This window comes from Hemicordylus capensis, chromosome 2, assembly GCF_027244095.1.
Source record: "Hemicordylus capensis ecotype Gifberg chromosome 2, rHemCap1.1.pri, whole genome shotgun sequence".
NCBI classification, from domain to species: domain Eukaryota; kingdom Metazoa; phylum Chordata; class Lepidosauria; order Squamata; family Cordylidae; genus Hemicordylus; species Hemicordylus capensis.
This window is the reverse complement of record NC_069658.1, coordinates 140,241,356-140,268,456: the sequence shown is the minus strand read 5'-3', so window position 1 is coordinate 140,268,456 and position 27,101 is coordinate 140,241,356. Positions and strand designations below refer to the sequence as shown.

The following is a 27,101-nucleotide window of genomic DNA, read 5'->3' as shown; positions in this document are numbered from 1 at the left end:
TAGAAATTACACTATAATAGAACATGTGGGGTTGATTCTATAGCTCCCGAGTCACAGGGAGAAAAGCGCTCTGCAAACGGAACTCTGTTAAATCTGCCCTCAAGTGCTGCAGTGTGCAGAACATTAAACCTTGTTTCGGTAAACATCCTGTGTTACCCAAACACTTGGTCACTGTAATCTGTTTAATTAATTAATCTGGTCTGTCTGCCATTCTGTATCTAAGATTCTTTGGGTAACCACCAGCTTGGCCGGTCATCGCCCATCATTATTCATACTTGCGGTGATAGGCTATAAGTAAGCAACTTCTGCTCAAATGAGCATTTCCATTTGGAAATAAATTCATCCGCAAGCATTAGCGGAGCCAGCCCCAAAGGATAAAAATTTAGCTTAAGCCAGAAAGATAGAAAGCCAGATCTTGAATTCTACCTTAGGAAGACCGGCCTCCAGGTGAAGAACAGCATTGGGAACACCATGAAGTATTTGAAATAACTTCCTGAGGAATTTGGATTGTACCACTTTTAGTACTGCAAAATTGGGATATGGACCAAGTTGGGTCAAAGTTGGGATATAGGTCAAGATACTGGCATGTTCCTTACAATAAAGAGCAAGAGAATTAAGTTCCCTTCTCAAGCCAATAAGTGTTTGAAATAATATTACAGCATCAACAGCATAAACTAGTAGTGGAACTGGTTTAGAGGCCAATTTGGGGGGATGAAAATTATAAGTGACAATAGAATTTATATAAAAATTAAACAAAAGCAGTGCCAAAATACAGCCTTGTTTAACACCTCTGTAAGCTGAAATTGCATTGGAAAAGTGGCCTGCTGTAGTATACCTAACTTTGAGGTGGGTATTCTGATACAAACTATATAAGTGAAGAAGTAGATGACGGTCAACTGAGGAAGCTTTCAGTTTACATCATCTTTTCTCTATATATAAGGTTGAAAGCAAATTTAAGATATATGAACGCTGCGTAAAATATATCTTCTTGACAGGTGAACAGACACATATAAGTGTTTCGGGTGTTTAACCTTCTTGAGAAAGACTGCCAGAACTCTTTAAATTTCTTTGAAATGTCTTGGATGTTTTTCCCAAGCAGAAACCTCCACATTTGCTTCAAACCTTCTTTAGATGGCTATGGAAAAGGCTATGGAAAACCTCCCTGAGTAATTTTGCAATTTGTGCCTCATTAAAAAAAGAAATATTAGTCCTTCTTGTCTTACAATTTTTATGCAGATTGAGTTGTGGAAATGCTCTTATGAATTGTAATACTCAGTGACATATATCCACCTTCAATAAATCTTTCTGGGATTTGATTCTTGTCTGCAAAGGCTACATTTGCCAATAATAGAGTAAGCTTGTCAAGTCACGGAGCAGCTGCAGCAGCAAGGTCTGCAAATTGGCATAAGATCCCTGTATGTCACAGAGGGCATTGCAATCTTCCAAGCATGGTATCTGTTTAAATTTCTGGCTTACAAGTGCCAGTATTATAATGATGGTTATTAATCATTCAGGTAGTGCTTTCAATGCCCCCAGTTACTTGTCGGGAGCAGTCGTTATGCTGGATCTTTTCCCTGAACACAAAAGGTTGTTTGGCAAAGACAAGGTATCATTCAACAGGATGAGATATGCAAGGAAACCAGATTAAGTGAATATTTACATTTATTGAAAAACATTCTAACAGATAGCAGCCTAACAAATACAGAAATGTTATTGTCTTGTGGGGGGGACGGGGGACTCACAGACTTCTGTACACAGTCCGTGATCTGTTTCAAGTTCTCATCCATCCGGGCAAGTCATTAAATGGAGGAATAAGTCCACGATGGAAACTCCTTTGAGGCAGAAAAGTAGTTTAGAATATCAGGGCATGAATGTGCATATTTCCTGAATCACTTTTAGCTTTCCTTTTTATCAACGTAAAAAGGAAATTTCTCTGCCTTGTGGTTACAAAGGTGCAGTGAAAAAGTTGTGCAATGCCTACTGAACCTCAGAATTTATAAATATATAATACATCTGTTTACTGAGGCTGTGTCAGAGGGAAGCTTCATCACTAAAGATCAAATTCAACAAAAGAGATGGACCTCGCATGGTTCTCGTATCCATAGATTAGGGCTTTTGTCCATTCTGAATTTGGCCCACACCTAAGTGCCAGACAGTAATCATAACAGGAAGCTTTAGCTGTTAATAAAACTGCGAAATAAAAGGCATTCTCGTCAAAGTTTGTGCATTGTTAATATGTGTTGTAACAGGCAAGCGTTTAAAAGACTGTGGAAGAGGAAACTCTCAATTTTGGAGCTGCAGAAAAAACTGTATTAAACATGTATATCTATTCAGAATTGCTCCGTGAGTCTTGGGTTAAAAAGAAAATCATAATAAAAGCTTTTATGTTGTTGATACTTAACTCCAGCAAGACTGAACTAGATGTTCACAATGGTTTGTTTTAAGTGCTGGAAGTATTCTGCCCCCCACGCAGATATTATTCATATGTAGTGAAGGAACAAGCAAATAGAACACAATTACTGGAGTCAAGTAGAGATCAATAATTCTGTAAAATTCAAAAAACCTGAAGTTGGTCCCCATGGAGGCGGTGTCTAATCTAAAAGGGGAAAAAATGTATTCCACATTTGGTAAAACTTCTTACACTGAAATTACCTGATTTGTTTTGTATCCAAATCTGTCCCCCCCCGAATCACCCCAGATTTGATTCAATTTGGATCAGTTCAGACCACTTATAAAGGTCCTAGGTGCACCAAATATGGGTGGTGGGTAGGTCCCCATGGGTGCCACCTACCACCCAAATTTCAAGGCAGTGGGGCACTTGGATGATATTTATATATTTATATATATATATTATTTCCATTATTTCTATATTTCTATATATCTATATTATTTCTATATTTCCACCAGAGGAAATAATGGGGATTCAAAGTCACCCTATCCTAACCCTAACATGGATCCCCAGCTCTAATTTTTTTTAAAAAAGCTAAGCTGTAACCTTTGTAGAAATGGAGTTACGGTGCAAAATGTGCGGACACTGTTATTTAAGCGTTTGGATTCTTTGGTGTATAGTAACTTTTCCTCACAATGAATCCCTATGAGGATTCATTGCACACCTTCATTTCTTCTGCTCATTTTGACTGTCATTGGACAGTGCCAACTGTCTACTGCCATGTGCCAACTACACCCCCCCACGTGGGGTACTCATTTTATTTTTTAGGAATATTAATGTTTAGATCCTTTGGTATCTAATAACCTTTCCTCATAATGAATCCCTATGAGGATTCATTATACGCCTTCATTCCTTCTGTTCATTTTGAGTGTCAATGGACAGTGCTAACTGTCAACGGCCATGTGTCAACTACAACTCCCCCCCCCAACACTATTTTTTAGGAATGTTTGAAGTGCTTAGATTCATTGGTGTCTTCATTACACACCTTCTTTTCTTCTGTTCATTTTGACCCCACTGCTTGGTGGGGAATTAGGGGCATCCCATGTGCCCACTACCCCCCAACCTGCAAGCCACTGGGTACTCAGTTTATCTTGTAGGAATTTTTGAGGTGTTTAGACTCTTTGGTGTGTAATGAATCCTAATAGGGATTCATTATGAGGAAAGGTTATTAGACACCAAAGAGTCTAAACACTTGCAAAAATTCCTAGAATATAAACTGACTAGTACCCCACAGCCTTGCGGGTGGGAGGGGGGTGTAGTTGGCACATGGCACTCCGCACTGTCCAGTGACAGTGATTCATTGAGGAAAAGTTATTATAAACCAAAGAATTCAAACACTTGAAAAACAGTGACCACACATTTTGCTCCATAACTCCACTTCTACAAGGGCTAGAGCTTAGTTGTTGGGGTTTTTTTGGTTGTTTTTTAAAGAAAGCTGGGAATCTGGGGGAACTAATAGGAGGAATCTGAATCTTGAATTGATTCAAGTTGAATCGGGCACGATTCGATTTGGACTCGAATCTTGCCAATGGACCACAAGGATTATTTGTCTTGTCTCCAAATCACCCGAATCAACTAGATTTGTGTACAAATCGATTTGCATGTTTGATTGCCCGTTCGATTTGCGCATCCCTAATATAGAGCTCTACGGAGGCATTTCACAGCTATTAAAAAGGGAGTTCAATAACCTCACCATTGCTGTACAGCATGAATTAAATGGGTTTTAAAACAGACTTGGTAGCTATTGTTTGTGGGCGCTAATGTGGGATGGCTACTTAACAGTGTTAAATATCATGTTAAAGCCAAGGTTTAATGCCAGTACAGCCTAGGAACAACTGTGTGTTCACCTGCTGTGACTTGAAATCCACCACCACCACTGTGAAAATGAGACAATGGCTGACATTCCAAGAAGTGTTAGAATCCCTATTCTAACAGTTTCTGTGTCCATGGAAGATTGCAATGGATCCCAGCTAAGCATGATGCCCAGCAGACAAATGTGTACAGAGGGGAGAGGAGTAAGTAGCTTTTGCTGTTTTCTTCTGTCTCCAAAAGTCCTCTTTGATTTCAGAAAGATGTCCCCAAGAGTCACACAGTCTTTGGGTACATATTCTCCCTCCAAGTACTTTTGGAGAAAGGAGAGAGCAGCAAAAATTGCTACCCTGCTGCACACGTTTGCATGCTCAGCAACAAGCTGGCTGAGCTTTGTTGCAGTCTTCCATGGATGCAGCTCCTATTACATAGTTCTAACACTGCTCAGAATGTCAGCCACTGATTGTAGTAATGTCCATATTTTAAATGAATGTAGTTAAGTTCAGTTTTCAGCACAAAGCTTGGGGCTATAAAAAGTTTATTCTTACTTTTTAGCTAGTCATATAATTGGTCTTGGGATGAGTGATGAGAATTTAGTGTGAACGTGAAGAGAGTTCCCTTGGTGCCTAGAAAAAGATGGAGCAAGCCACCTGTTTTCTTAATGACTTTCTATCCTGGAATGACTTCTTTACAAGAACACATCTTCTTTGTGGGACATTTTTTGGTAAGTCTTCAGCCTTACTCCAGGTAACTGTCAGCAAGTCATGATTTAGAGCAAAATAGAAACTGAAGAGGCCATGCCAATGATGAGAAGGTTTTCTGACATTTTCTCTCAATGTCTCTGGGCATCTGGGTGCTTGCTGACTGGGCTCTACCTCTGCTTAAGGGAGTAATCTGCTCCCGCAAACTGTAGCAGCATGTTATAATTGGCTGCAACAGGTTTCCTCCCCACAGTGTATATCACCCCTTATTATGCCCCACCATGAAAATATTGTAGGACTTTGATTAAAAAAATAAAATAAAAATCACTTTTCATGGTGCTGAAGAGATGTTATCCACCATCATACTGAACTGAGTGTCTGAGCACCAGTCTTGCAGCTCACTCTTAGGATTTCCCCTGCTTCATTTTGCCAGGCTTACCCTAATAACTTAGAATGACAGCTCTAGTAATCGCTGACTTGTTTTCTCAGGCTGAATTTTAGAGGAATGCCCCTGCACATAAAACATTTAAAGCACACAGTCACTGAGAATGATAAAGAATTCAAAGTGTTGCCCAAATGTTCACAGGAGCAAGAGAGCAAATGATATGAGTGAAACTGCTGATCTTTGGAATAACTGCAGGGAACTCCACTGCACAGTTGCCAGCTCTGAAAGCTTTACATAACAGGCCTTCTGAGAACTGTCTTGCTTCCCCGCACCCTCCAAAAAAAATACTTCCTATTTCCAATGGACTCCCATCATCATGACAATCCCTCCAAGACTCCTCTGGTTTAAATTAGGGTTGTGCGTTTTGGTTTTTTATCTGTTTTGTTTATGGCCTGAATCTGAAACACCCCCATTTTGTTCTTTGTTCGAAATTGCAAAATTCGAATCCGGAAATGTTTTGGATTTTAAAAAAGCGGCCCCGGGGCAAAACTAGTGGGTGGGGGGTGGTAGTGCCTAATGGGTAGAGGGCTGGTTTTTGATGGATCTTTGAAGTTTAAGATTTTCCCAATAGGGAATAATGGAGGTTTCAGCAAAAGTATAGCTTCATGTTGGGGGGAAAGGGGTAGCCCAGAGAAGAGTAGGGTGGGTGGTAGTGCCCAGTGGGGGCAAGGAAGCTGCCAGAATTATTTCAAAGGAATTGGGCAGAGGGCTGATTTTTAAAGATTTAATGGAGTTTATCTGTCTTTAAGGTTCTCCCCCATAGGGAATTATGGGAGGTTTCAGCAGCCCCATAACTGCACTTGGGGGGCACCGGAGTGGCCCAGAGTGAGTGGTGGTGTAAAGCACATAGGGTGCCAACCACCCCCATGGGTTGCTAACCCATGGGGTACTGGGTTCTGTTGTTTCTATGATGTTTTGAGTGTAGATTCTCTGGTGGCATATGAGAGTGGATTCATGGTTTGTCGTTGAAAATCTCATATGCTACCAGAGAATCTACACTCAGAACACCTCACCAACCCTAAATTTCTTGGGCCCTGGATATTTAAGAGAACGTCTTCTTCATCATGAACCTCACCGCTCATTGAGATCATCAGGAGCGGTCTGTCTGCAGTTGCCACCGGCTCATCTGGTGGCTACTCAGGGATGCGCCTTCTCTGCTGCTGCCCCGAGGTTTTGGAATGCGCTCCCTACTGAAATAAGAATCTCCTCACCTCTGACAGCTTTTAAAAAGTCTTTAAAGACGCATCTGTTCATCCAGGCTTTTAATTAATATTGTTTTCATGGTTTTAATGCTGTTTTAAAATATTACTAGCTGACCCCCGCACAAAGCATCTGTGCGCTCTTTGGGGCCGGCTACCTCTCCCCCCCCCCCCAGTCTCAGGCCGGGCCGAGTGCCGGGCCCAGGCTGCAGGGCTGAGTGTCGCCACCGCCGCATCCGGGCCCACTGCTGCCACCTCGCCTCCATGGCCGGGCCCACCGCCACTGCCACCTCGCCTCCGCGGCTGGGCCCAACACCACCGCAGCCTTACCACTGCGGTCGCCCGGCTGGCCAATTCTCCTGGGTGCGCCTCTGCCAATCAGGCGCCTCCGCAGCCTAGCCAATCAGCTGGGCGCCGGGACGCACACTCCAAGGCACACCCAGGATAATTAATATAATACATATAGATTCCTCTCCTCTCAAGAACATCTTCCAACCAGTAACAGTTGCATTTCAACTGACCTTAACCATCACAGGCCCCTCCTCCTTATCTGCATATGGAATCCCCACTGCCCAATCACCACAGTGCCACAGGCTCCTCCCCTATCTGCATATGGAATCCCCACTGCCCAATCACCATGGTGCTTCTGCTCTCACAGGAGCTTGGGACTGGCTCTGCTAATGCTTGCGGATGAATTTATTTCCAAATGCTTGTGAACTCTGTCAGCCAATCACCTCCTTTCTGCCACGTCCCCACGCATGGCCCGTCTTGGAGAATTAATAATATAGATTTTAAATATTTTAAATTATAACATTTTAAGCTTGGGGTTTTTTTAAAACTAATGTTTTACTTTTTCTGTTTTTATTTTGTTGTACACTGCCCAGAGATGTAAGTTTTGGGCACTATAAAAATATATTTATTAAACAAACAAACAAACAAAACAAAACAAACAAACAAACCATACGTCCAAACTATCCTGCACTAATATTGGGCTGTAACTCAGAGTCCTTACCCAGAGCCCTCTTGAAATCAACCCTAGTCAGCCTCTGTAGCAAGCCTGGCTTCTCACTTGCTCAGCCTCAGGCCCTGCATTTCCTTCCCAGTTCTAGGGGTTCAATCCCAGATTGTTCCTGCCGCTGCTTTGGAAGTGATTCAGTCCTCCAGTGTGTCTCAACTCTCCCAGTGATTTCTCAGCTCTCTTTCCAGCAGCTCTTCTCAGTTCTTCTATCCAGATCCAGCTCTGATTCTCTCTGATTCTGATTCTGACACTGCAGCAACTTGCACTCCTTGAACGCCTTCACTTGAACTAACTCTCTGCTGCAGGCAAGCCTCCTTGTAGTCTCTTTCACCGCTCCAATTTTTCTAAACAAGCCAATAAAAACAACTAAAGTTCCCTCCATTATTTTAAAATATATTCAATAAAAATCAAATCTTCTCTTCCCTCTAAATTTTAAATGTTACAACTCTTCTCCCTTCCAAACCAAACTGTAGAACAGGAGCTATGAACGTTTGACCCCTGGACAGCTTTTTAAACACAGAACATAGGGAGAAAGCAATAACATATGCAATACAGAATTCTTTAACACAAAAAGAGGAGGTTCAGGCCTCATTCCTTCACAGAGGCTATTCTCATGACCTAAGAAAACCAGGCTAGTGTTGTGAGCTACACCTGGTATCGCTCTCTGTATATGCTCAGAGGGAAAGAGGCAAAGTCACATAAACTGAATTGGTTCTTGGAGATGGTGGCCATGTAGGATCTGGGTGCGCAAACAGAGATAGAGGAAGACACACTCAGAAAGTTCAATGGGTTTTATTATAGAAAGTTGCTCATCAGGATAAAATTAAAACAGGTCATCCAAATTAAACATGTTTCCGATTCAAGGTGTAGTGCAATGTGCCTAGCTATCACATGTGTGTACAATCAATAATTACAGCTGTCTAATGAATCCTAATAAAATCTTTAGAGAGAAACAGATAGAGAAGGAAGAAGGGAGGGCTTAGGAAAGGGATGGCAGTGATTAGTAGGGAGGAGGGAAGGGGGAGCAGGCTGAGCTGTTGGTTGAATAGGCATCTCACCAGGTACACAAAGAAGGCTTCAAAGGACCTGTTCATTGCTGGGGCTTGGGAACGATGCAGGCTTCAAGCAGTCAGGCAGGCTGGTTGTAGATGCTCAGAGCAAGGCAGAGAATGAGAGCACCATGGCTGGGTAGTCTTGACTTCTCAGTGCTCAGCAGAGGTCACAGACATTCCCTGTCCATGGAAAGAATTCCTGCTTTAGCCCTGTGGCTTGAACAGCGAACTCTGGGATAGGTCTTGAGCAAAGGTCTGCTGGTTAAGCAAAGCTTGCTGATTTGCCATGTCCAGAGACCCCTTTTTATAGCAGCTGGATCCTATAGACCTGCACTAAGAGTTCTTTCAAGATAGCAGTTTCAGTCATGGACCTCCAAAGTGTCAGTCACTCTTATCATAAAACTTCTTTGTTAGACCAGTCAGAGCAGCATCCTTTGCATACTGTCTTTTTATTGTCAGGAAGCAATTTGCTCCTCTGTTTGTTCTACAAACATCTCCATTTCTTAAGTTGTTGGTCTGTCTTTGCCTAAGGGGCAGACTCCTAGCGCCTCTTGCTCCAAAGAGTGTTAAAAAGTCAAAAGGGGTTGTTTGAGAAGGAAGAAGTTAAGCTACATGTGTGAGACAGCAATCAAATTACTTCTTGTGTACATCTACCTAGTGTGTAATTATAAAAAAGAATGTTCAAAGTAACAGCAGAAGGGTACATGTATGAGGCTAGTTAATCAATGCATTTGACTAAGGCAAAACAATATAGGTGACATCAACATGGCAAGTATTCTGTCAGAGGAAATAAGGGATTAGTTTCCAGCTTGTCTCCTAGGAGTTAATCATTGAGTGAGGCCTTGCATCAGTGTTTCTCTCAATGGAATTGCTGGCAAAGACACATAGGCCTCAGCCGGGCCTCCTGGGCTATGAGTTCTAGTCCAATATGAGTGGCCTGGGCCATAAGATTAGGAGAGCCTAGCCCAGTTTTTGGAGGTCGTGTGCTACAACAGGAGCCACGCAGCTCCCAGCAGCAAACCTCCTAAACTGCCCCCACTATTAAATGAGGTTAGTGAAGTGAGCTCTCCGCTAACCCCAATTAACCGATCATGAGTTGCCACAGCGTGGCTCCACACTGCAGCAACTCACGAGGAGACTTCCGACTGGGAGGCTCCTACAAGCTTCCCAGCCTCGGGGGTCTCCCCTGGGACTTCCGAGAGGCAGGTGGCCTCCAATCCCCATTGCCCCTACAGTCTCCATGAAGGAGCCAGTAATCGTGTGGGTAGCCGATCCAGCTGTCCAGGGTGAGCTCCCTGCTTGTCTGTGGGGAGAGAGGGCTAAGCCCACTCTTCATGCAGAGCCCAGTTAGGCTCCACACACAAATCATGTGTAGAGCCTCAGTGACCTTCAGATCTTTAGGTCTAAGAATTACTTGAATTATTATTATCCCATCAAGTATCCTTGCTAGGAGCTGCAGACAAGGGTCAGCCACTTTTGAGAAATGCTTACTCATACTACAAGGAGCTATTCTCGTAGACCATGTAAACTCTTGAAAACACATTGCAGTTGGCATTTCTATTTTGCAGCACTATTTTTCGTCTACCACAGATCTATCATTATTAGCACCGATCTGAAACTGCAGTGAGGGTGGGAAAGTTATTACTATAAGTAATATTTATACGCTGCTTTTCAACAAAATGTTCACAAAGTGGTTTATACAGCAAAGGAAGAATAATGAAAAAATTGGTCCCTTTCCCAAAAGGGCTTACAATCTAGAATGAAACACAAGGGAGAAGAAGCAACAGCTATTGGAGGGATGCAAGACTGCACAGCTGCCAATCCACTGCTAAATATAAGGGAGCCAACACTTTAAAAGGTGCTTCTTGGCCCAGTTTGCAGGGGTTACTGTTCTATAACCATTCCACGAACTCCATAAAAGTTTTAATGCCCTCAAAAAGCATTCCAATTCTTGGTTGTTGTTTTTGTTTTGGTGAGCTCCTGAAAGACCCCAAAATGTTTATGTGGGAATTTCAGTTTTTAAGAAAATCCGAGCATTCATGTGCACCATTACACAACAATGCTTAAATATGCACAGCAATGATTTTTTTTAAAGAAACCTTAATTCTGCAATGATGGTATTTGTGCGCATCAACATACAGCATTATCTTTTAATGAGTATATGCCTATAATCCCCAGCCACAATTGACTTCCGTCAAAGGCCATTGTGAGCGGGGATGATGGAAGTTGTAATTGAACACCTGGGGACCCCTGGTTCAAATAGTCATAAGCACACTGACATTAAGACATGGAAGGCAAGGGTAAAGTTTAGAACTGCCACCCAATTTCATCTGCAGCAAAATTGTGAAGAAAGTTAGAGGTTAATGCTCAGGCATATCATCTGAGAAAAAATTCTTATGATATGCTAGAGCATGGACCTCTTTCCTCAAAATTTAGCTGTAGAGTGAAAAGAGTTTTGATAAGGATAACATAATTGCTCAGAGGGGGTTTGCATGCTGTGTTCAGATCTATACCTTTGAATCTTATGAAAGGAAGTAGTTCTTGGTTTTCTAAAATAACACGAGGCAATATGGTTTTGTTCAAACAAATGCACAACGTTTCATAGTATGTAAAGTCTCAGAAATACTAATTTTCTACTAATTTATTTAAAGAAATAGACTGAAGCTTCAATTCTGTGCATACTTCCTGGAAAACAGATCCCATTGAACTTAGTGGTAAGTGCCTCTGAGTAAATATGCACAGCGTTGGGCTGTAAGGCAAAATCTGGACAGAAGAAGGGACAGAAGGTGAGGTAGGGTAAATATAGGTAGAACAGTGCCTCCCCCACCCCCAGCTCTGAGCCTGTTTAAGCTGAAGTATTAAAAATGATATTTATAAGCTCATTATGCAGTAGGATTTGTTATTTTTGTTTGAAGTTCCTATAATGTATTAAAGCACCACCATTTTCTCAGTAGTATGCCACATCAAGCCATGCAATACTGAATATAAAACCCTTCATATTTTAATGTACAACCATTTAGTCTAGGCATTGTTAATGACCCTGGATATACTTTTCGCAGCATGCTAAAAATGAACTAACTGTTAATCCAATATTTTAGATTTTAGAAATGCTACTTTTTCTATGTGATTAAAGCTGCAAGATGTAAGGCCAAAGGCTGTTTGAACAATGTTTCAAGCAGCTAGGAAACATTCCATCAAGAGAATATCAGTTTTTCTTTAATCCATGTCAAAAGGGAAGAGAGACAAGTTCCCCCCTACCCTTTTCTCACATCCAGGCATCAGATAATTCCTTTGGTGCAAATCCCTGGGGAACCCAACTATGATTACGAAAGAAGCAGAGAATATTGAGGATTGCAGTCTCTGTAGAATATAATATTGTGAACATTGTGCTACCATATGCAGTGTTTCTGAACAAAAGTAGCTCCAACAATTTCACTGGATTTACAACAATTTCACTGGATTTATTGGCTATGTGTCTATTTTAAATGTGCATGGTTTAATCATTTTTATACGTTTTTAAATTGTACAATACTTTGGACAATTTAATACATGCACACACATTAAGAGTATGTGGCCAAGAAATGCCCACATACATATATACCTACACAATACTATCAGGTTCTACTGGAGCTGAAGTCACTGCTCCTTATAGCACCTTGTAGAGATCACTGCTCCTTGTAGCACTGCAGCTGACTTTTGAGTCTCCAGGCCCTGCACAAGCCACCCTCTTTGGGATCAAACACTGGCTCTCCTTACAACAGGAAGACTCTGAAGCAACTTTTGCCTCAGTTTTAAAGCCTCTTTGGTTCTAGCATACTGCATCTGTATTCTCTGGCTTGATGATGTGGCTTCTCTGACCTCTGGCTCAATTCCTGAGTGCTGACCTCTGGCTTACTGCTTGACCCCTGGCTTCTGGTTTGTCTATCCAGCTTGATCCTGGACTCCATGACTTACTTCTGATGTACTCCTTGATCCTTGGCTTATGGTTTGTCCATCTGACTCAACCCTTGGCTCTTCCCCTGGCCTATGGCTCTCTGCATGACCCTGGTCCGCCCACACAGTTCTCAACCTATGGCTTTGATTCTTATTTGCCCCCTCTCCTACCCTTTTATTCCTATTTACGTAATGGACCTTGCTAGTCCTGGCCTCAAACACTGCACCATTTTGATTATGTTTCCCATGGCTCAAAACACACACACACATACCCCTCATAGAGCCACCTAAAATCTTAAATGTTCATCCATCAAAAACTTAATATTTGAAGAGAACCTTAGATCATTAAAAACAATAATTCTCACTCTGTGTAGAAATGGTAAATTGACAAACAGATATAATCACGAGACATTGTATGGTTTGAAACATGGGGGGTGGGGATGGGAAAAGAAGGACATCCCTTCTGCAGGCTCCCTTCAATGATATGGCACTGACACCATGGTTGCTGCAATATGCAGTGCAGAGAGAACCACCACAAACCACAGTGCTGGGAACACCTGATGTGCAGCAGAGTTCATGCCATTAATTCATAGTCCACATAATATTGTGTATAAAACTCTTCTGAATGTATTGACTGAGATGCAAACAGGGAACCAATCCTCAAACTCACGTTGCTAAAAAGCATGTGGCGATAACAGCATAGGGCAGCCTCTGGAGAAAAACACTCTGTCTATACTGTCATATTCCTAGCCAGCCACCAGCAATCGTTGCTGTCATACCTGCACATTTACTGCATCGTATGACTTGCAGCATTGCTCAGCAGATTAAGTGGTAATATATTTTAACGTGGCTCAGGAAGCTATGTCAACATGTCTGAAAAGCTGTCGCTTATTGATGCTGCTCACACAGCCAGACTGTCAACATAAGTAATGCTTGTTTTTAACATGACAAGATCAAACTGGCATACAGTCAAAACTGTTCCTCAAACAAGGCATAACTAACATATTTTTAAAAGCTTGGTCCATGCTCTCAGCAATATTTGGCGCAAATATATTTGACAGTATGCCCAACTGACCCTCTCAAAATAAGGAAGAAATGATTGAAAAAGTAATGTGCAATTTACCCATTGGCAAGACTTCAGTGCTCAGAAAAGATGGGTCATTAATGGGTGCTCTTTCTTGCCTTTGTACACACCTTCTCTCCCTGGAAATGACTATCTAGTTATATAGATGTATTTATTGGGGCTGTGCAGAATGTGAATCTGATCCAGAACCACAGGTATCAGTTGCAGGTGCTTTAGATCCTTCAGAATTCCGGTCTCAAATTTGGTATTGGGTTTCTGGAACCATTGTGATCTCTATCTTGCTTAACTCTAATCAACTGGCCCCTGGCCCTTGGTTGCAGTGACTTTAGCCTTGGGGTGATCTGGGGGTGCTTGGGCCTTGGGGTGCTCTCTTGAGGTGCTTTTCACCACCCCTGCCCAACCCAGGTACAACAACATCTGAGAACCACAGGAGAAGTTATGTAACTTCTAAGAATCTACCATTTTCTTTATATTTATTTAAAATATTTATACCCCACCCCTCCTCCAGTACACTACTGCTCAGAGCATTGCAAACTGAAACGCTCTGCAATTTGCAGATTGCAAATTGCAAATTGGTAAGCAAATTGGTAAGCAAATAATTAGCTAAATAAAGAAATAAATGCATGGGCAGGGAGGCAGGCAGGCAGATAGATGGCAAGATGGCTTTCCCTCCATTAGTTGTATTGTGGGGGGGCATTCTTCAGAGTTATGGAATGTCATTTAGAGTTCTGGAATGTCAATAATTGCCAAAAATGCTCTGGAAATCCCTGAAACTGCATCTAATTCTGGCCCAAAATAGGCTTCCCTATTTCAGATCAGAACCATCCACAATATTTTCTAGAATGGCTGATATTGGGCCATTTCCAGAATGGTCCAATTTCATCTCCCCTGCTTCCAGAATTTCCGTTTGCCTTCATAAATATGTTCCTGGGGGTTACACAGCCCTCAGGGACATATTTCTGGATGGCAAAGAGCACTTCTGGAGACAGGGGATAACTGCACCCGTTCCACCTGCATGCACTCTAAATGTTGTTTTCTCCTTCTCCTACTATTTACATTGAGGTTATTCTCACGATGGGGTAAAACCAGGCTACAAGAGCCCAGGCCAATTTTCCCCTATCATGGAAACCACCGGGCCCGATGGTTCTCTGGCGACTAGCCTGCCAGAGTAGCCCTCCCCTGAAATGAGGCTAACAGAGTCAGTGCTCCGCTAATCCCATTTTGGTGATTGTGAGTTGCCACGGCGTGGCTCTGTGCCGCCGCAACTCATGAGGAGACCCTCACCAGGAGGCTAAAACAAGCCTCCTGGTCTTGGGGATCTCCCCCGGATTCCCCGTGCACTCGTGTGTGGCATCCTGGGACTTCCGGGGGGGGGCAGCCCCCGATCCTTGCATCCCCTACCGGCTCCGTGACAGAGCCAGTAGTTGTGTGGGTGGCTGATCCGGCTGCTCAGGGCTCCACGGGTGATCATCTGAGTGGAGAGCGGGATAAGCCACTTAGACAGTGAACCTGCAGAAGGGTTGAATGATTTTATCTTTTGCAAGGTGCCCAAGTTGCCACATCAGCCATTATTAAACATTACAGCACCTTTTCTTAACTGTTAAAAGCATTTCACATCCATTATTTCAGCAATCCTTACAATAGTGCTATATTTATTTATTTAGTTTTTTGTCCCACTTTTCAACTGCAGTTTCCAAAGCAGGTTACAGTATCAGTTTAAAGCAATAAATACATTAAAACTAGGGATGTGCACAAATCAATTTTTTTTCATTCTATTTGTGCCCAAATCAAAACACTTTGATTTGTTTTGTGTCCAAATCTGTTCCCTGAATCACCCCAGATTTTATTTGGATTTGATTGGACTGGATTTGGATCTATTCAGAATACTTATAAAGGTCCTAGGGGAACCAAATTTGGGTGGTGGGTAGTAAGGATGTGCATGGAACCGGTGGTTCTGCAGGTTTGACAGTGGGGGTGTATTTAAGAGCAGGGGAGGGTGCACTTATCCTCCACCCCACTGCGTTTCCCCCGCTGGTGCTCGGTTTTCCAAAAGTCCTTAGGGGCGGCAGCGTATATCCCTGCTGACCTATTTGCCCCATTGTATTGATATGACTGGAAGCAGTGAGTGCGCATGCATGTGTCGGTGTGAGTGTGCTCAATGTGCATGCTCATGAGTGCACCATGCACGCACATGTCTGGCACATGCAGGCACGCTCACTACTTCTGGTCACATGTAGACAATGGGGCAAACGTGGTGGCAGGGAGGTACACTGCCACCCTGAAGGACTTTTGGAAAGCCAAGCATCAGCAAGGGAAACAAGGTGCGGGTGTAAGTCCACAGTCCCCACCCTTAAAATTAGACAACGCCTGCCATCGAACTGGCTTCACCTGTTCTGTGCACAATGCTAGTAGGTAGGTCCCCCTTGGGTACTACCTACCACCCAAATTTCAAGGCAGTGGGGCATGTGGTTGATTTTTAATGATTTTGTTCAGTTTTTGCTAATTTTGTATATTTATCCCATGGGAAATAATGGGGATTCAAAGTCGCCCTATCCTAACCCTAACATGGACCCCCGGCTTTAATTTTTTTTTTTTTTTTTTAAAGCTAAGCTTTACCCCTTGTAGATGTAGAGTTATGGAGCAAAATGTGTGATCACTATTTTTCAAGTGTTTGGATTCTTTTGTGTAAAATATCTTTCCTCCATAATGAATCTCTGTGAGGATTCATTGCACACTTTCATTTTGACCCCACTGCTTTGCAGTAGGGGGTGGGGAATTAGTGGCATCCCATGTTCCAACTAGCCCCACAACCCACAAGCCACTGAGTACTCAGTTTATTTTGTAGGAATTTTTGAGGTGTTTAGACTCTTCAGTGTGTAATCAGTCCTCATAGGGATTCATTATGAGGAAAGATTATTAGATACAAAAGAGTCTAAACACTTGAAAAATTCCTAGAACATACACTGAGTAGTACCCCACTGCCTTGTGGGTGGGAGGGGGGTATAGTTGGCACATGGCAGTTGGCACTGTCCAGTGACAGTCAAAATGAACAGAAGAAATGAAGGTGTGTAATGAATCCTCATGGGGATTCATTGAGGAAAAATTATTTTTTAATTATTTATTTTATTATTTATTATTGAAATTTTTATACCGCCCTTCCAAAAGGCTATTAGACACCAAAGAATCCAAACACTTGAAAAATAGTGACCTCACGTTTTGCTCCATAACTCCACTTCTACATGGGCTGGAGCTTAACATTTTTTAAAATGAAAGCTGGGAATCTGGGGGAAATTAATAGGCAGAATTCAGATCTTGAATTGATTTGAATAGAATCTGGCGCGATTCGATTTGGACCCAAATCTAGCCAATGGACCACAAAGGTGATTTGTTCTGTCTCCTAATCACCCAAATCAGCTGGATTTGGGTACAAATCGATTTGTACTCAAATTGATTCGCACAGACTCTCTTATGGCGGGTGGCTGGCTGGCAGCAGATGGAATCACAGCAGATGGACACAGCTCTCAGAGGGGAGGAGCCAAATGTCAGATGGTAGGCAACAATCACATACAACAATCACATAGGGAGTGATTAACCCTTATGAGGTTAATGAGGTTCCCTTAACCTCATTTAAGAGGGTAGCTGAGCTGGCGGGTTTGCTAGCTACTGCAGCACCACCAGCAGCTACTTGGCTGCCATGGCTTCACACGCACAGGCAAGAGCAGGCTTGTCTGTCTTAGCCTGCTCTTGGCTGTGCGTGTGAACAGCCTCACTGAGTTCATGCTCTTAACCACTGCAATGCACCAGCTTTCATATTTGACTTCCTCTGCAGATAGGATGCTTAGATCCATGGAAATCTTGAATCCATGTGGGATTCAAGACCAAACTGTAGGCAGATTGACAGTCACTGAGGTATTAAGCCCCCTGAATCATGAACAGAGGCATCATGAACAACAGGGGGTTCAGGTGAAGCATGTCTTAATTCAGGCATGTATTGGCCTACAATGCAAAAAGAGTGTGGTTGTCAAACACCTGGAACCAGTTTTGGAGGGCATTTGCAATACAGTACACCCACAGTGCTGACCAGTGGACTCTCCTCCGATGCCAGTGCTGTCTGTTCACTCAGGAAGCTTGTGATACAACATTTGTAAAAACCATTGAATTGTGCATTGTCATCTGAGACAGCTCTACCCAGCTCAGTTATTTCTTCTGAATAGGTCTGGTTTACTTCCAGATGACCCAGTTTTGGAAACCTGAGATTACCCTCATAAAGTCACTATCTCTATGGAAAGACACTGCCAAGCACAAATATGCCAAAATCCTAAAATAAAGTCCTGCAGAACTGTTTTTAAAGTATCAACTTTGCTTTACTTGTCTTTTGGACTTTTACTGATTAGGGGGCTTACATTTCCAAAATCCATAAACCTGAGGGCTAGAACACTGCTGTGCCATTGTTAATGTCTGCTTTAATCCTCAGAATCAAGCTGCCTTATTTCTCCTCTAGAAAGGAGAATTTTGTTTTGTTTTTATCCCAACTCATCTATACATTAGAGGTAGCCTTGCAATAAAACTGCATATAAATAACAAATTTAAAACAAGACATTAAAATGCAGCATAGTACCCAAATCGAAACAAAATAAAATAGCAGGTCAACAAAGAAAAGCGGCAATCACGAGCCATGCATAACGACCACAATCTAATATGCACTTCAGCCCTTGGAAGGCAATAAGCTTCAGTGGACACACTGGATATTAGCAACTGCTTAGCCACAAAGCACCTTGAAAAGAAGTCTATACACTCCCCCAACAAGCAAACCCCTCCCCTTGACTGATGTAGCTCCTTGTTGGGAAGCTTGATTCATAGTCTCCGGACACCAAAACAGAAAACCCTACTTTCAACTCCCAGGGGCTGTTCACCCAACTGTGTGGGTGGCAGGCGGGCAGGCAGGCGGGTGGTGGGGGGTCACTGTTGATCCCTTCGGTGTGCAAGCTGTGTGCCCATGCAAGCTGTGCTGCCGGGAGCAGCAGGGATGGCCCGTTTTCCCGGCCTCCACATATCCCACAGTGCACCACGTGCTGAGCACAGAGCACTGGGGGATTCCCCTAGGGGGCGGACGCTCTAGGTGCCCATCTCTTTTTCAGCACAAGCTGCAAGCAGCTCATGCTGACACACGATCCCGGCAGCCGGGTTAAGGGCAGGTTTGTGCCCTTAACAAACTCCTTTGGCAAATCATGCCTGTTTAAAGGGAAAGGATTTCTAATATTCCCCATCTCTTGGCTTCATAGTGTTGGGATGTGCAATAGTCTCCTGTGCTGATGGGATTTGTGATAGCTTTTCAAAACATGCTCAAGTTAAAATATTTTCCTGCTCAAGCTTAAGTGGATGTGATATTAACTGACATTAGTCTCTCTGTAACAGGATGCTGTTGGTTACTGACTGTCTCTCTGCGACAGAATGTAGCTTAACCACTAAAGTGTTCTAGGAAATGACTGTTTTGCTATGCAGGTGCAAGACCTGGCTTTTGCTAAAATGCTGATATGCCAATATGCAGTGGGGCAGGAATTAGACACGTGTATAGGAAAGATACAATAAGAGCTATCTCAGCAAATCAAGGCTTGTAGGTCCAAGTGTATAACCATATATGGACGTAGGTATCAGTTGAGCTAAGGTGCGCAGGTGCGAAAATAAGTTGTATACGGCATACTATATAAGGAGGTTGCCCTAAATTCTCTGGGCGGCTGCCACCCTTTTGAACTCTGTGTTAACACAATAAAGTTTGATTTGAAACTCTGTTACTGGTGTCTGGCAAATTACCTAACCAAGAGACCTGAACAAGGGCAGGAAGGGAAGCCGCTCCGGCTTACCCACAACAATAGCCTGACTCAAGAGTGCAAGAAATCTCTGCGTAAATGACAGGCCAGGAAAAAAAATGTGTTTCCCTCAGTTCTGAAAGGAGACAGCTGCTGTGAAAAATGCCACTCAGCATAACTATTACCAAAGTATTATCATCGGCATCTCTGTGGTGCCCAGGAGGCTTGCCGATCTCGGAAGAGGAGGAGGCAAGCCACACTGCTAAAAACCCTCATCTCATATCAGCAAAGCAGCCAAGACAGAAGGCCACATTTATCAGGCAGCTTTACATCATCTGAACACAATGGATTGGAACTCAAGAGAGCTACTGCATAACATTGAGCAAGTCCCTTCACCTCTCTGGGTCATTTTCTCCCCACTGCCTTTCAAAACAGAGTTGAAAATAACCTTTCTTTGTTAACTTATGCTTGATATGTATGAAAGGTACATTGGTAAGAAACAAACCAGCAAAGCCAAAGCTCAGCCTGCAAATTATAATCACAGCCCACAATCCAGCAATGTCTCTCACTCTGTATGCAAGAGTAAATTGCTCTTGAGTGTGAATGTTGCAAATGCAAGAGGTCTAGGTTTCTAATGTGAGAAACAATCAGGGCAGTCTTGAGTTCCCTGATCTTTTGCAATCCCACACAAATTTATGCCACCAAATAGAGTGATAATATGGGCTAACATTTTATAGTTTTTGTTAGAACCAATTGGTGGCTTCTGTGCATTAATCCTGACTACTAAAACTAGACATTTCAATGAATATGCAGCTGACACCAAAAAAGCTCACCATGCATCTAGTTCTCCCTTCCCTTTTCACAATATCTAGTAGAACATACCTTGTGCCATGATATCATGTTTTAACCTTACCCTTACTCAGTTTAATTAGCCACCAGCAGAATGTGTGGGGAAGTGTGGAATATTGTGACTTATGTTTATTAGATGTTGCGGGGGGGGGACTAGAAATGCAACTGCCTTTTTTCTGCAGCAGCTGCACATTTACTGTAGCATCGAGTTTGGCCTTCACTCAGCTTGGAACACTGTTACTAGCCAACTTCACTTCAACAGTTATACACACCTTAGGTCACTGCTCTGGTTTAATGCAAAATGTAAGTAAACACTAAATCATCTTAATCAACGCCTTCCAAAACTCTTTTTGAGGTGCTAGAAGCTATTCTTTGCTGAAAAGAGTATGAAAGCTTGTTTGCTCTCATGAAGAAAAGCTGGTTCAAGTGCAAGTCTATCCTTGACTTTCGCACTTGTTTGCATATTACAGTAAGAAGTAGTTGCAGGACAATATCCCAAATGTACCTGCATCTGCATTCAGTTGCAACCTTACTGTGTTTTTAACTTTGTAACATATTTTTGTCTTTCTCCTTGTCAGCTTTGAGATAGACAAGTCTCAGGTTACCCTGCAACACTGTCACTAATAGATTTAGTGGTAACATAGTATTTAAGAGAGAACAATGCCACACTTTGCACACACAAAAAGGGTGAATATACAGGCACCCTAGCTATAGAGCTGAGCCGAAATTACTCACAATTTTCAACCAGAACACCCCCTTTGGAGGAATCATCTGGCACTCATCAAAATTTCAACTTGCTTGTTTACCGTTGCCCCCTCTTGCTCTCCGGGACATCATCACACCTGATTGTCTACATAGTATTGTTATGTCATCACATTCAGCATATAGTAATTCACTGGGTGGGATCACTCACTCTGATTAATTCAAGGAGGAGGAGGAAGCAGTAGTTAGTGGAGGAAAGTCTGCCAAAGCAGCAGTGCCAGGCAGAACAATGGTTCTGAGCAGGGCTGAAAAAAAGGTAAATAGTCACAAAATAGAAGTGTTTTTAGGAAAAATTCGACCCTATTGAGACTGCTAGTTTTTATGCAAACACTGAAAGTAAGGAACATGACTCATAGATCTACTCTCATCCCTTAACCTATGCTTTGAAAAACCTTGTTCAATGCTGTTTTCTCTTTACTTTGCTCTGATCTGGAAGATGGCAGTTAACATGTAGTGAAGGGCGGGGTTCTCACAATCTTTTAAATGTTGGGGGGAATAGTATTTAGGGCTTCCAGAGCCACATGCATTTCTATTTTGCAATTATGAGAAAACAGATAAGATCGCTGTTACCGGAAAAGATCACTGTTGCCAACATGTCATCATTAGCTCATCCTCCTGACATAAGATCTAAAATTCCTAATGCTGGGAGGAGCTCCAGATAGTGCACTGCCAACCTATCTTTTCTGAGTTCCCATAAGCCCTAGATCCCACTCCTCCCGACATTTAAAATATTGCGAAAATCAGCCCATAGTTTCACATAAAGGATTATATCTCAGGACATATTCAGTTTATTATAAATTCATTACACATGAAATAAAATTTACACAAGGAACCACAACCATAATGAGTAACCTTCTGAAACCACAACCATAATTTCATTCCTGCTGTTGTAGGCCAGTGTATAGTCAAGATATGGATGATTTCAGCAATATTGTGGAGTATTATAGTAGTTATGACAGATAATACAATAACTAACTCCAAACTAACTATAGCAACATCACTACCAAAGTACATATTATAAGACTGTCTAAAGATATTTTCTGCCTTTCTTTATCAACAACCTGTGGATAATTCTAGAATAAATCCTGAATATATTTTAAAATTAAATACAAGAATAAATTGCTCAAGTGTGAATGTTGCAAAGGTTCCCATCTCACTTGTGTTTGTATTGAACAAGGATCTACAGAGGACACTTCCCACTAGTTTGACTTATCTTTAATCTGCTGAACAGGCAAAACCTTCCAGCATAAGAGATAAGCAGAAAGGTGCTCTGACAGTAAATCCTTGATCAGTAAAGGAACAATTGAAAACCTTTGTGCTGGCTGGTCTCGGTTCTGTTTGATGCAGTTCTTGCATATGCGGTTTCATATATGAGGGACACAGAACAGAAAATGCCAGGACTCCCTTTCAATTTAGAGCCAGCTTTAATTCCATCAATGAACTACAAAATATCTTACAAAATTTGCTTTTCATGCTGCCTTACAAACAAAGCATACATGGGTGGTCACCTTCAAATCAGCAAGCATACTTAAACAATTTGAGCATTTTTCTGTGTATGTTTTTCTAATAATCCAGTGCAGTGCTCCCATAAATAAATATTTATTATATTTATATAAATATATAGAGATTATAATCCTTATTTATTTATTTATTTGTTTGTTTGTTTATTTATTTATTTATTTGACATCAGAGATAGAGAAAATCAAACTAAATTTTAGTTGAACCTTTCAGCTTATGCCTTCATCAGCAACAGATAGAGGCTATTCTCACAACCTCCAAAAACTTAGCTAGGGGAGCCCAGCCCAGTTTTCCGAGGTCGTGTGCTGCAACGGGAGCTGTGTGGTTCCTGGAAGCAAACTTCAACTGCCCCACCCTTAAAAGAGGTTAGAGGAGCAAGTGCTCTGCTAACCCTGTTTCTGTGATCGTGAGCCACAGAGTGGCTCTGTGCCGATTCACAAGTAGACCCCCAACTGGGAGGCTTCTAGAAGCCTCCCAGCCTTTGGGGTCTCCCCAGAATGCCCCGCACATGCATACAGGGCATTCTGGGACTTCTGGGGGCTAGGTGGCCCCCGATCCCCACCGCTCCTAACGGCTCCATGACAGAGCAGGTAATCATGTGGGTGGCCAATCCGGCTGCCCAGGGTGAGCTCCCTGCTCATCTGTGGGGAGAGCAGGCTAAGCCTGTTTTCTCCACAGAGCCCAGTTGGGCTCTACACACGGATCATGTGTAGAGTCTCATTTTTTTTAAGGCTGTGCGAGTACATACAGCTCACAAGGTGGCAGTAAAGAATGCTGTGTTAGCAGAGTTCCAAGGTAGGTGACAATAAAAGTATGGTGGACAGATGTTGCAGATGTATCTAAGATGGTTTTGTGAATCATCCCCCATGTTCAAGACATCAGGTTTGAGGGTCTTGAGTCTTTTTGTAACACTCACCATTACAACTAGTACAATTGGTAGGATCCCTGAATGGGCAACTAAAGGGTGTATGGTCTCCTCTCCCCCTCTTAATGGATTGTGAAACATGCTCAGATGGCTCTTAGAATCTTCTAGAGTTTTCAAGCCCAGCAGACAGCTCCTGAGCAGAGAAGGAAAGAGAGATTTGGAGATATATTTTTCTTTTTATTTTAGTTCTTCTTTGGGCAAGATTTGAATGCTGGTTTGAGATTCTGGATGGGCCCGCCTGACCTCGTTGCACCAGGTCTTCATCATTCCGGCTGCTCACCCACAGGACTTTCAGTATGAACTATGCAGGAGTACTGTTGGGATAGCTCCCTTAGAAGAAAGAGACTGGGGTTCGATTTGGTGTTTTTTTTAGTGGCCCTATGATGATATTGTATGTATGTTTTATTATTTTCTACTAATTTGTAATTGGGTTTTTAAAGTTTGCCTCTGTGCATGCTTGGCAAATTTGGTTCTACAAAGAAAAAAAATGTAAAATGTTTATAAAACCTTGAGTTTGGCATAAGAAATTATTTCTCTTTCTTGCAACCACTGGAAAAATACAGTCTCAAATGAATGAATGAATGAATGAATGAATGAATGAGAGAGAGAGATGAGCCAAAGACCCCATTTCCTGAGTAAGAGGGGTTACATATATACCACAATTTTCTTGTTTATCCAGCAACTCATGATGTGCATATTACTCAATAGGAAATATTTCCATATTGGTAAGACTATGGTTTTCTGAGCTGAAATGTCTAGCCACAGGTTGTTCCAATTTCTTTGTTAAGATGGTGTATTTGTGGTTCCTGAAACATGTCTTCAGGATTGTGGATGTTTTGACTACATATTACATGTGGCAGTCTGGATGTTTGCATTCTATAATATAAGCGGCATAGGTGGAAGTATAGGTGAAGGTTTTTCTCATGCAATAGGCTTTCTTAGTAGTGGTACTGCTAAAGGTGATGGTATCCCTTAGAAAAGTACAAGTAAAACAGTGGTTAGATTGACAGCAGTATGATCCAGGATTGCTAATCGGTTGTCTTAAGACTGCTCTCACTAATAGTCTGCATAGATCAGTTGATGGAAAACAAAGTTGACAGAAAGCAATAAAAAAAAAGCCGATAGCAAATTCTGAACCTCTGAAAAAAAGATATCAGGGGGTAGATTTATTTTATTGTCTGGTGATATTTTGGTAAGGCAGGATGAAAGTTTACCACAAATTGGATCCTTTCTTCTTTGTGCTTATTTTAGGTTGTGTGTGTGTGTGTGTGTGTGTGTGTGCGTGCGTGCTGTTTTTTTGTTTTTTTTAAGGAAATTAAGATCATTATTGCAGATGCATTTAATTCTAAGAGTCAGACTACATATGATATTTCTCAGTGTTTAGAATGGCAGAATTTATAGTTCAAGAATAGATGAGTTCTATTGGTTCGTTATGTAGTTACTATTTTCTTATGCCCTGTTGTGAGGAGAACATCAAGAAAGGGGATTTGTGGATTTTTAGTTGTGTTGGTAAACTTGGTTGAGGGATGAATATTGATGATGCAGTTAGTAATTTTTTCAAGATTTTCTTTCCCCTTCATCCAGATCACAAAGGTGTTATCAAAGTTACACCACCGTACTAGAGGTTTATATTAAGCATTATTGATGGTTTGTTTGTTTAACCAAAAATAGTTTAGAACAGGATGGAGCTTGTTCTAGGCACCCTTAGCTGTACCTTGAATTTGTAAATACTGTTTCTCATTAAAGGTGAAGTTGTTACACATAAGAACCAGTGATACAAGCATGGTCAGAACATTTGTAGGTGGCTTCTTAGAGACTTGGTTTAGGGATGTGCAAACAGGTTCAACGTCAAACCAGTTTGGTTTGACCATTTGGGGTTGAACTGAAGCATCCCCTGTTTGGTCCGACCCCAAACTGAACACCCTCAACTGTTTGCGGGATCGCAGGCATTTTTAAAAAAAATAAATTAAAAAATATATTTTTTTAACTTACCCCCCTTGAGAGGAGTTGCAGCCCAAACATACATATGACCCAAATGTGGGGGTAAAGGGCATTCTCACCCCCTTAAACCCTAGCTAAAGGCTAGGGGGGGAGACTCAGGTTACCTGCAAGGGCAGTGCTAGGCTCAAGCTCAATCCTGGCAGTACACATGGGCAGCCAGCTCCAGGCTGGGTTGCTCTAGCCTAGGTTTGGCTGCTCGTGTGCACAGCCTCATTATGTAATTGTATCCTCTAACAACACAGCCCTGGAAAGAATATCTCTTTACATAGATTAACATTTACAACATCTAGTACATGAACTCCCTTCATACATTAAAGACATGAATGATTTTTAAATAAAGAGTGAATCACTTAAAAACTGCACGAGTTTGGCAATGATACAATTCTAGCCACATTTGATGTTATCTCTCTGTTTACCAATAAAGTACATACTGATGGTATTAATGCTCTAACAGAATTTCTAGACAACAGAGTTAGGGGTGTGCACGGAACCTGCTGGTCTGGTTCGGTTTGAGTCCGGACCAGACCAGTTCAGTCCAGCACCCCCTTGAACCCTCCCCCAGTTCGGTGCGGTCCAGAGGGTTCATGAACATTTTTTTTTAATGGACCCAGGCCACGCAGAGGCCAATTGAGCAGATATGGCGGCCTCCAAAATGGCCACTGTGCTGGAGGGGGGAGGCACGAATGGGCCGAAGAGCTGGCTGAATGGCCGGTATAGGCATGAAGGGAGGCCGGAGAGGGGGGGAATCTACGAAGACAACCCCCCCCGCCATCTCCAACAATTCCCCCAAAGGGGTAAGTTAATTTTCCCCAAAAAATGTTTGTGAAACTCACCAAACTGAACCGGGGGGGAGGGGTGTCAAGGGGGTGCCGGACCAAACTGGCCAGGTCCAGTTCAGGTCTGGTCCAGACCCAAACCAAACTGGACCAGCTGGTTCTGTGCACACCCCTAACTCTGTTCTCTAGAAATTCTGTTAGAGCATTAATACCATGATGAGGCTGTGCGCATGAACAGCCAAACCTAGGCTAGAGCAACCCAGCCTGGGGTTGGCTGCCGATGTGTACTGCCAGGATTGAGTTCGAGCCTGGCACTGCCCTTGCAGGTAACCCAAGTATCACTGCTAGCCTTTAGCTAGGGTTTAAGGTTGTGAACATGCCCTTAACCCCCGCATTGGGGAATGTTCGGGCTACACTCAGTGTGAGCATACACAGATTCAGGTGCCTAGAGTGTCCATCTCCGGGGGGAATCCCACAATGCACTGCGCTCATCGTGTGGTGCGTTCTGGGATTCCTGGAGGCCGGGAAAATGAGTCCCGGTATCCAGAGAGCTGCACTGCTCCATGCAGCATGGATTGTGTGGACGCATGGTAGTGCACAGATGAGAAGAGTCACAATTGCCTGGGGAAAAGTGGGTCCACCCCTGTCTCCCCCAGCTTACCCACCCTCTCTAATGATCATGAGTATAGCCTTATTATATCAACAAATAAAAGTAAAATGTGCCCAGAAGTGTCAATAATGCAGCAAAAGGATTCCATGCTGATACTGCTTCT

At 42.5% G+C, this 27,101-nt stretch overlaps 1 protein-coding gene and 2 long non-coding RNA genes across 14 annotated transcripts in view; 1 reads left to right on the top strand and 2 right to left on the bottom strand.

The window, feature by feature from the left end:
* Positions 1–27,101, bottom strand: part of NRG1 (neuregulin 1) — an 811,186-nt gene that overhangs the window by 583,037 nt on the left and 201,048 nt on the right. The gene's annotated exons all lie outside the window — the stretch shown is intronic.
* Positions 7,504–27,101, bottom strand: part of LOC128343315 (uncharacterized) — a 169,367-nt gene continuing 149,769 nt past the window's right edge. Inside the window, exon 2 of the long non-coding RNA XR_008315468.1 lies at positions 7,504–7,965. This is a non-coding gene — a long non-coding RNA (uncharacterized LOC128343315). The remainder of the gene's footprint in view (positions 7,966–27,101) is intronic.
* LOC128343316 (uncharacterized) overlaps positions 21,276–27,101 on the top strand; it is a 54,753-nt gene continuing 48,927 nt past the window's right edge. Inside the window, exon 1 of the long non-coding RNA XR_008315469.1 lies at positions 21,276–21,364. This is a non-coding gene — a long non-coding RNA (uncharacterized LOC128343316). The remainder of the gene's footprint in view (positions 21,365–27,101) is intronic.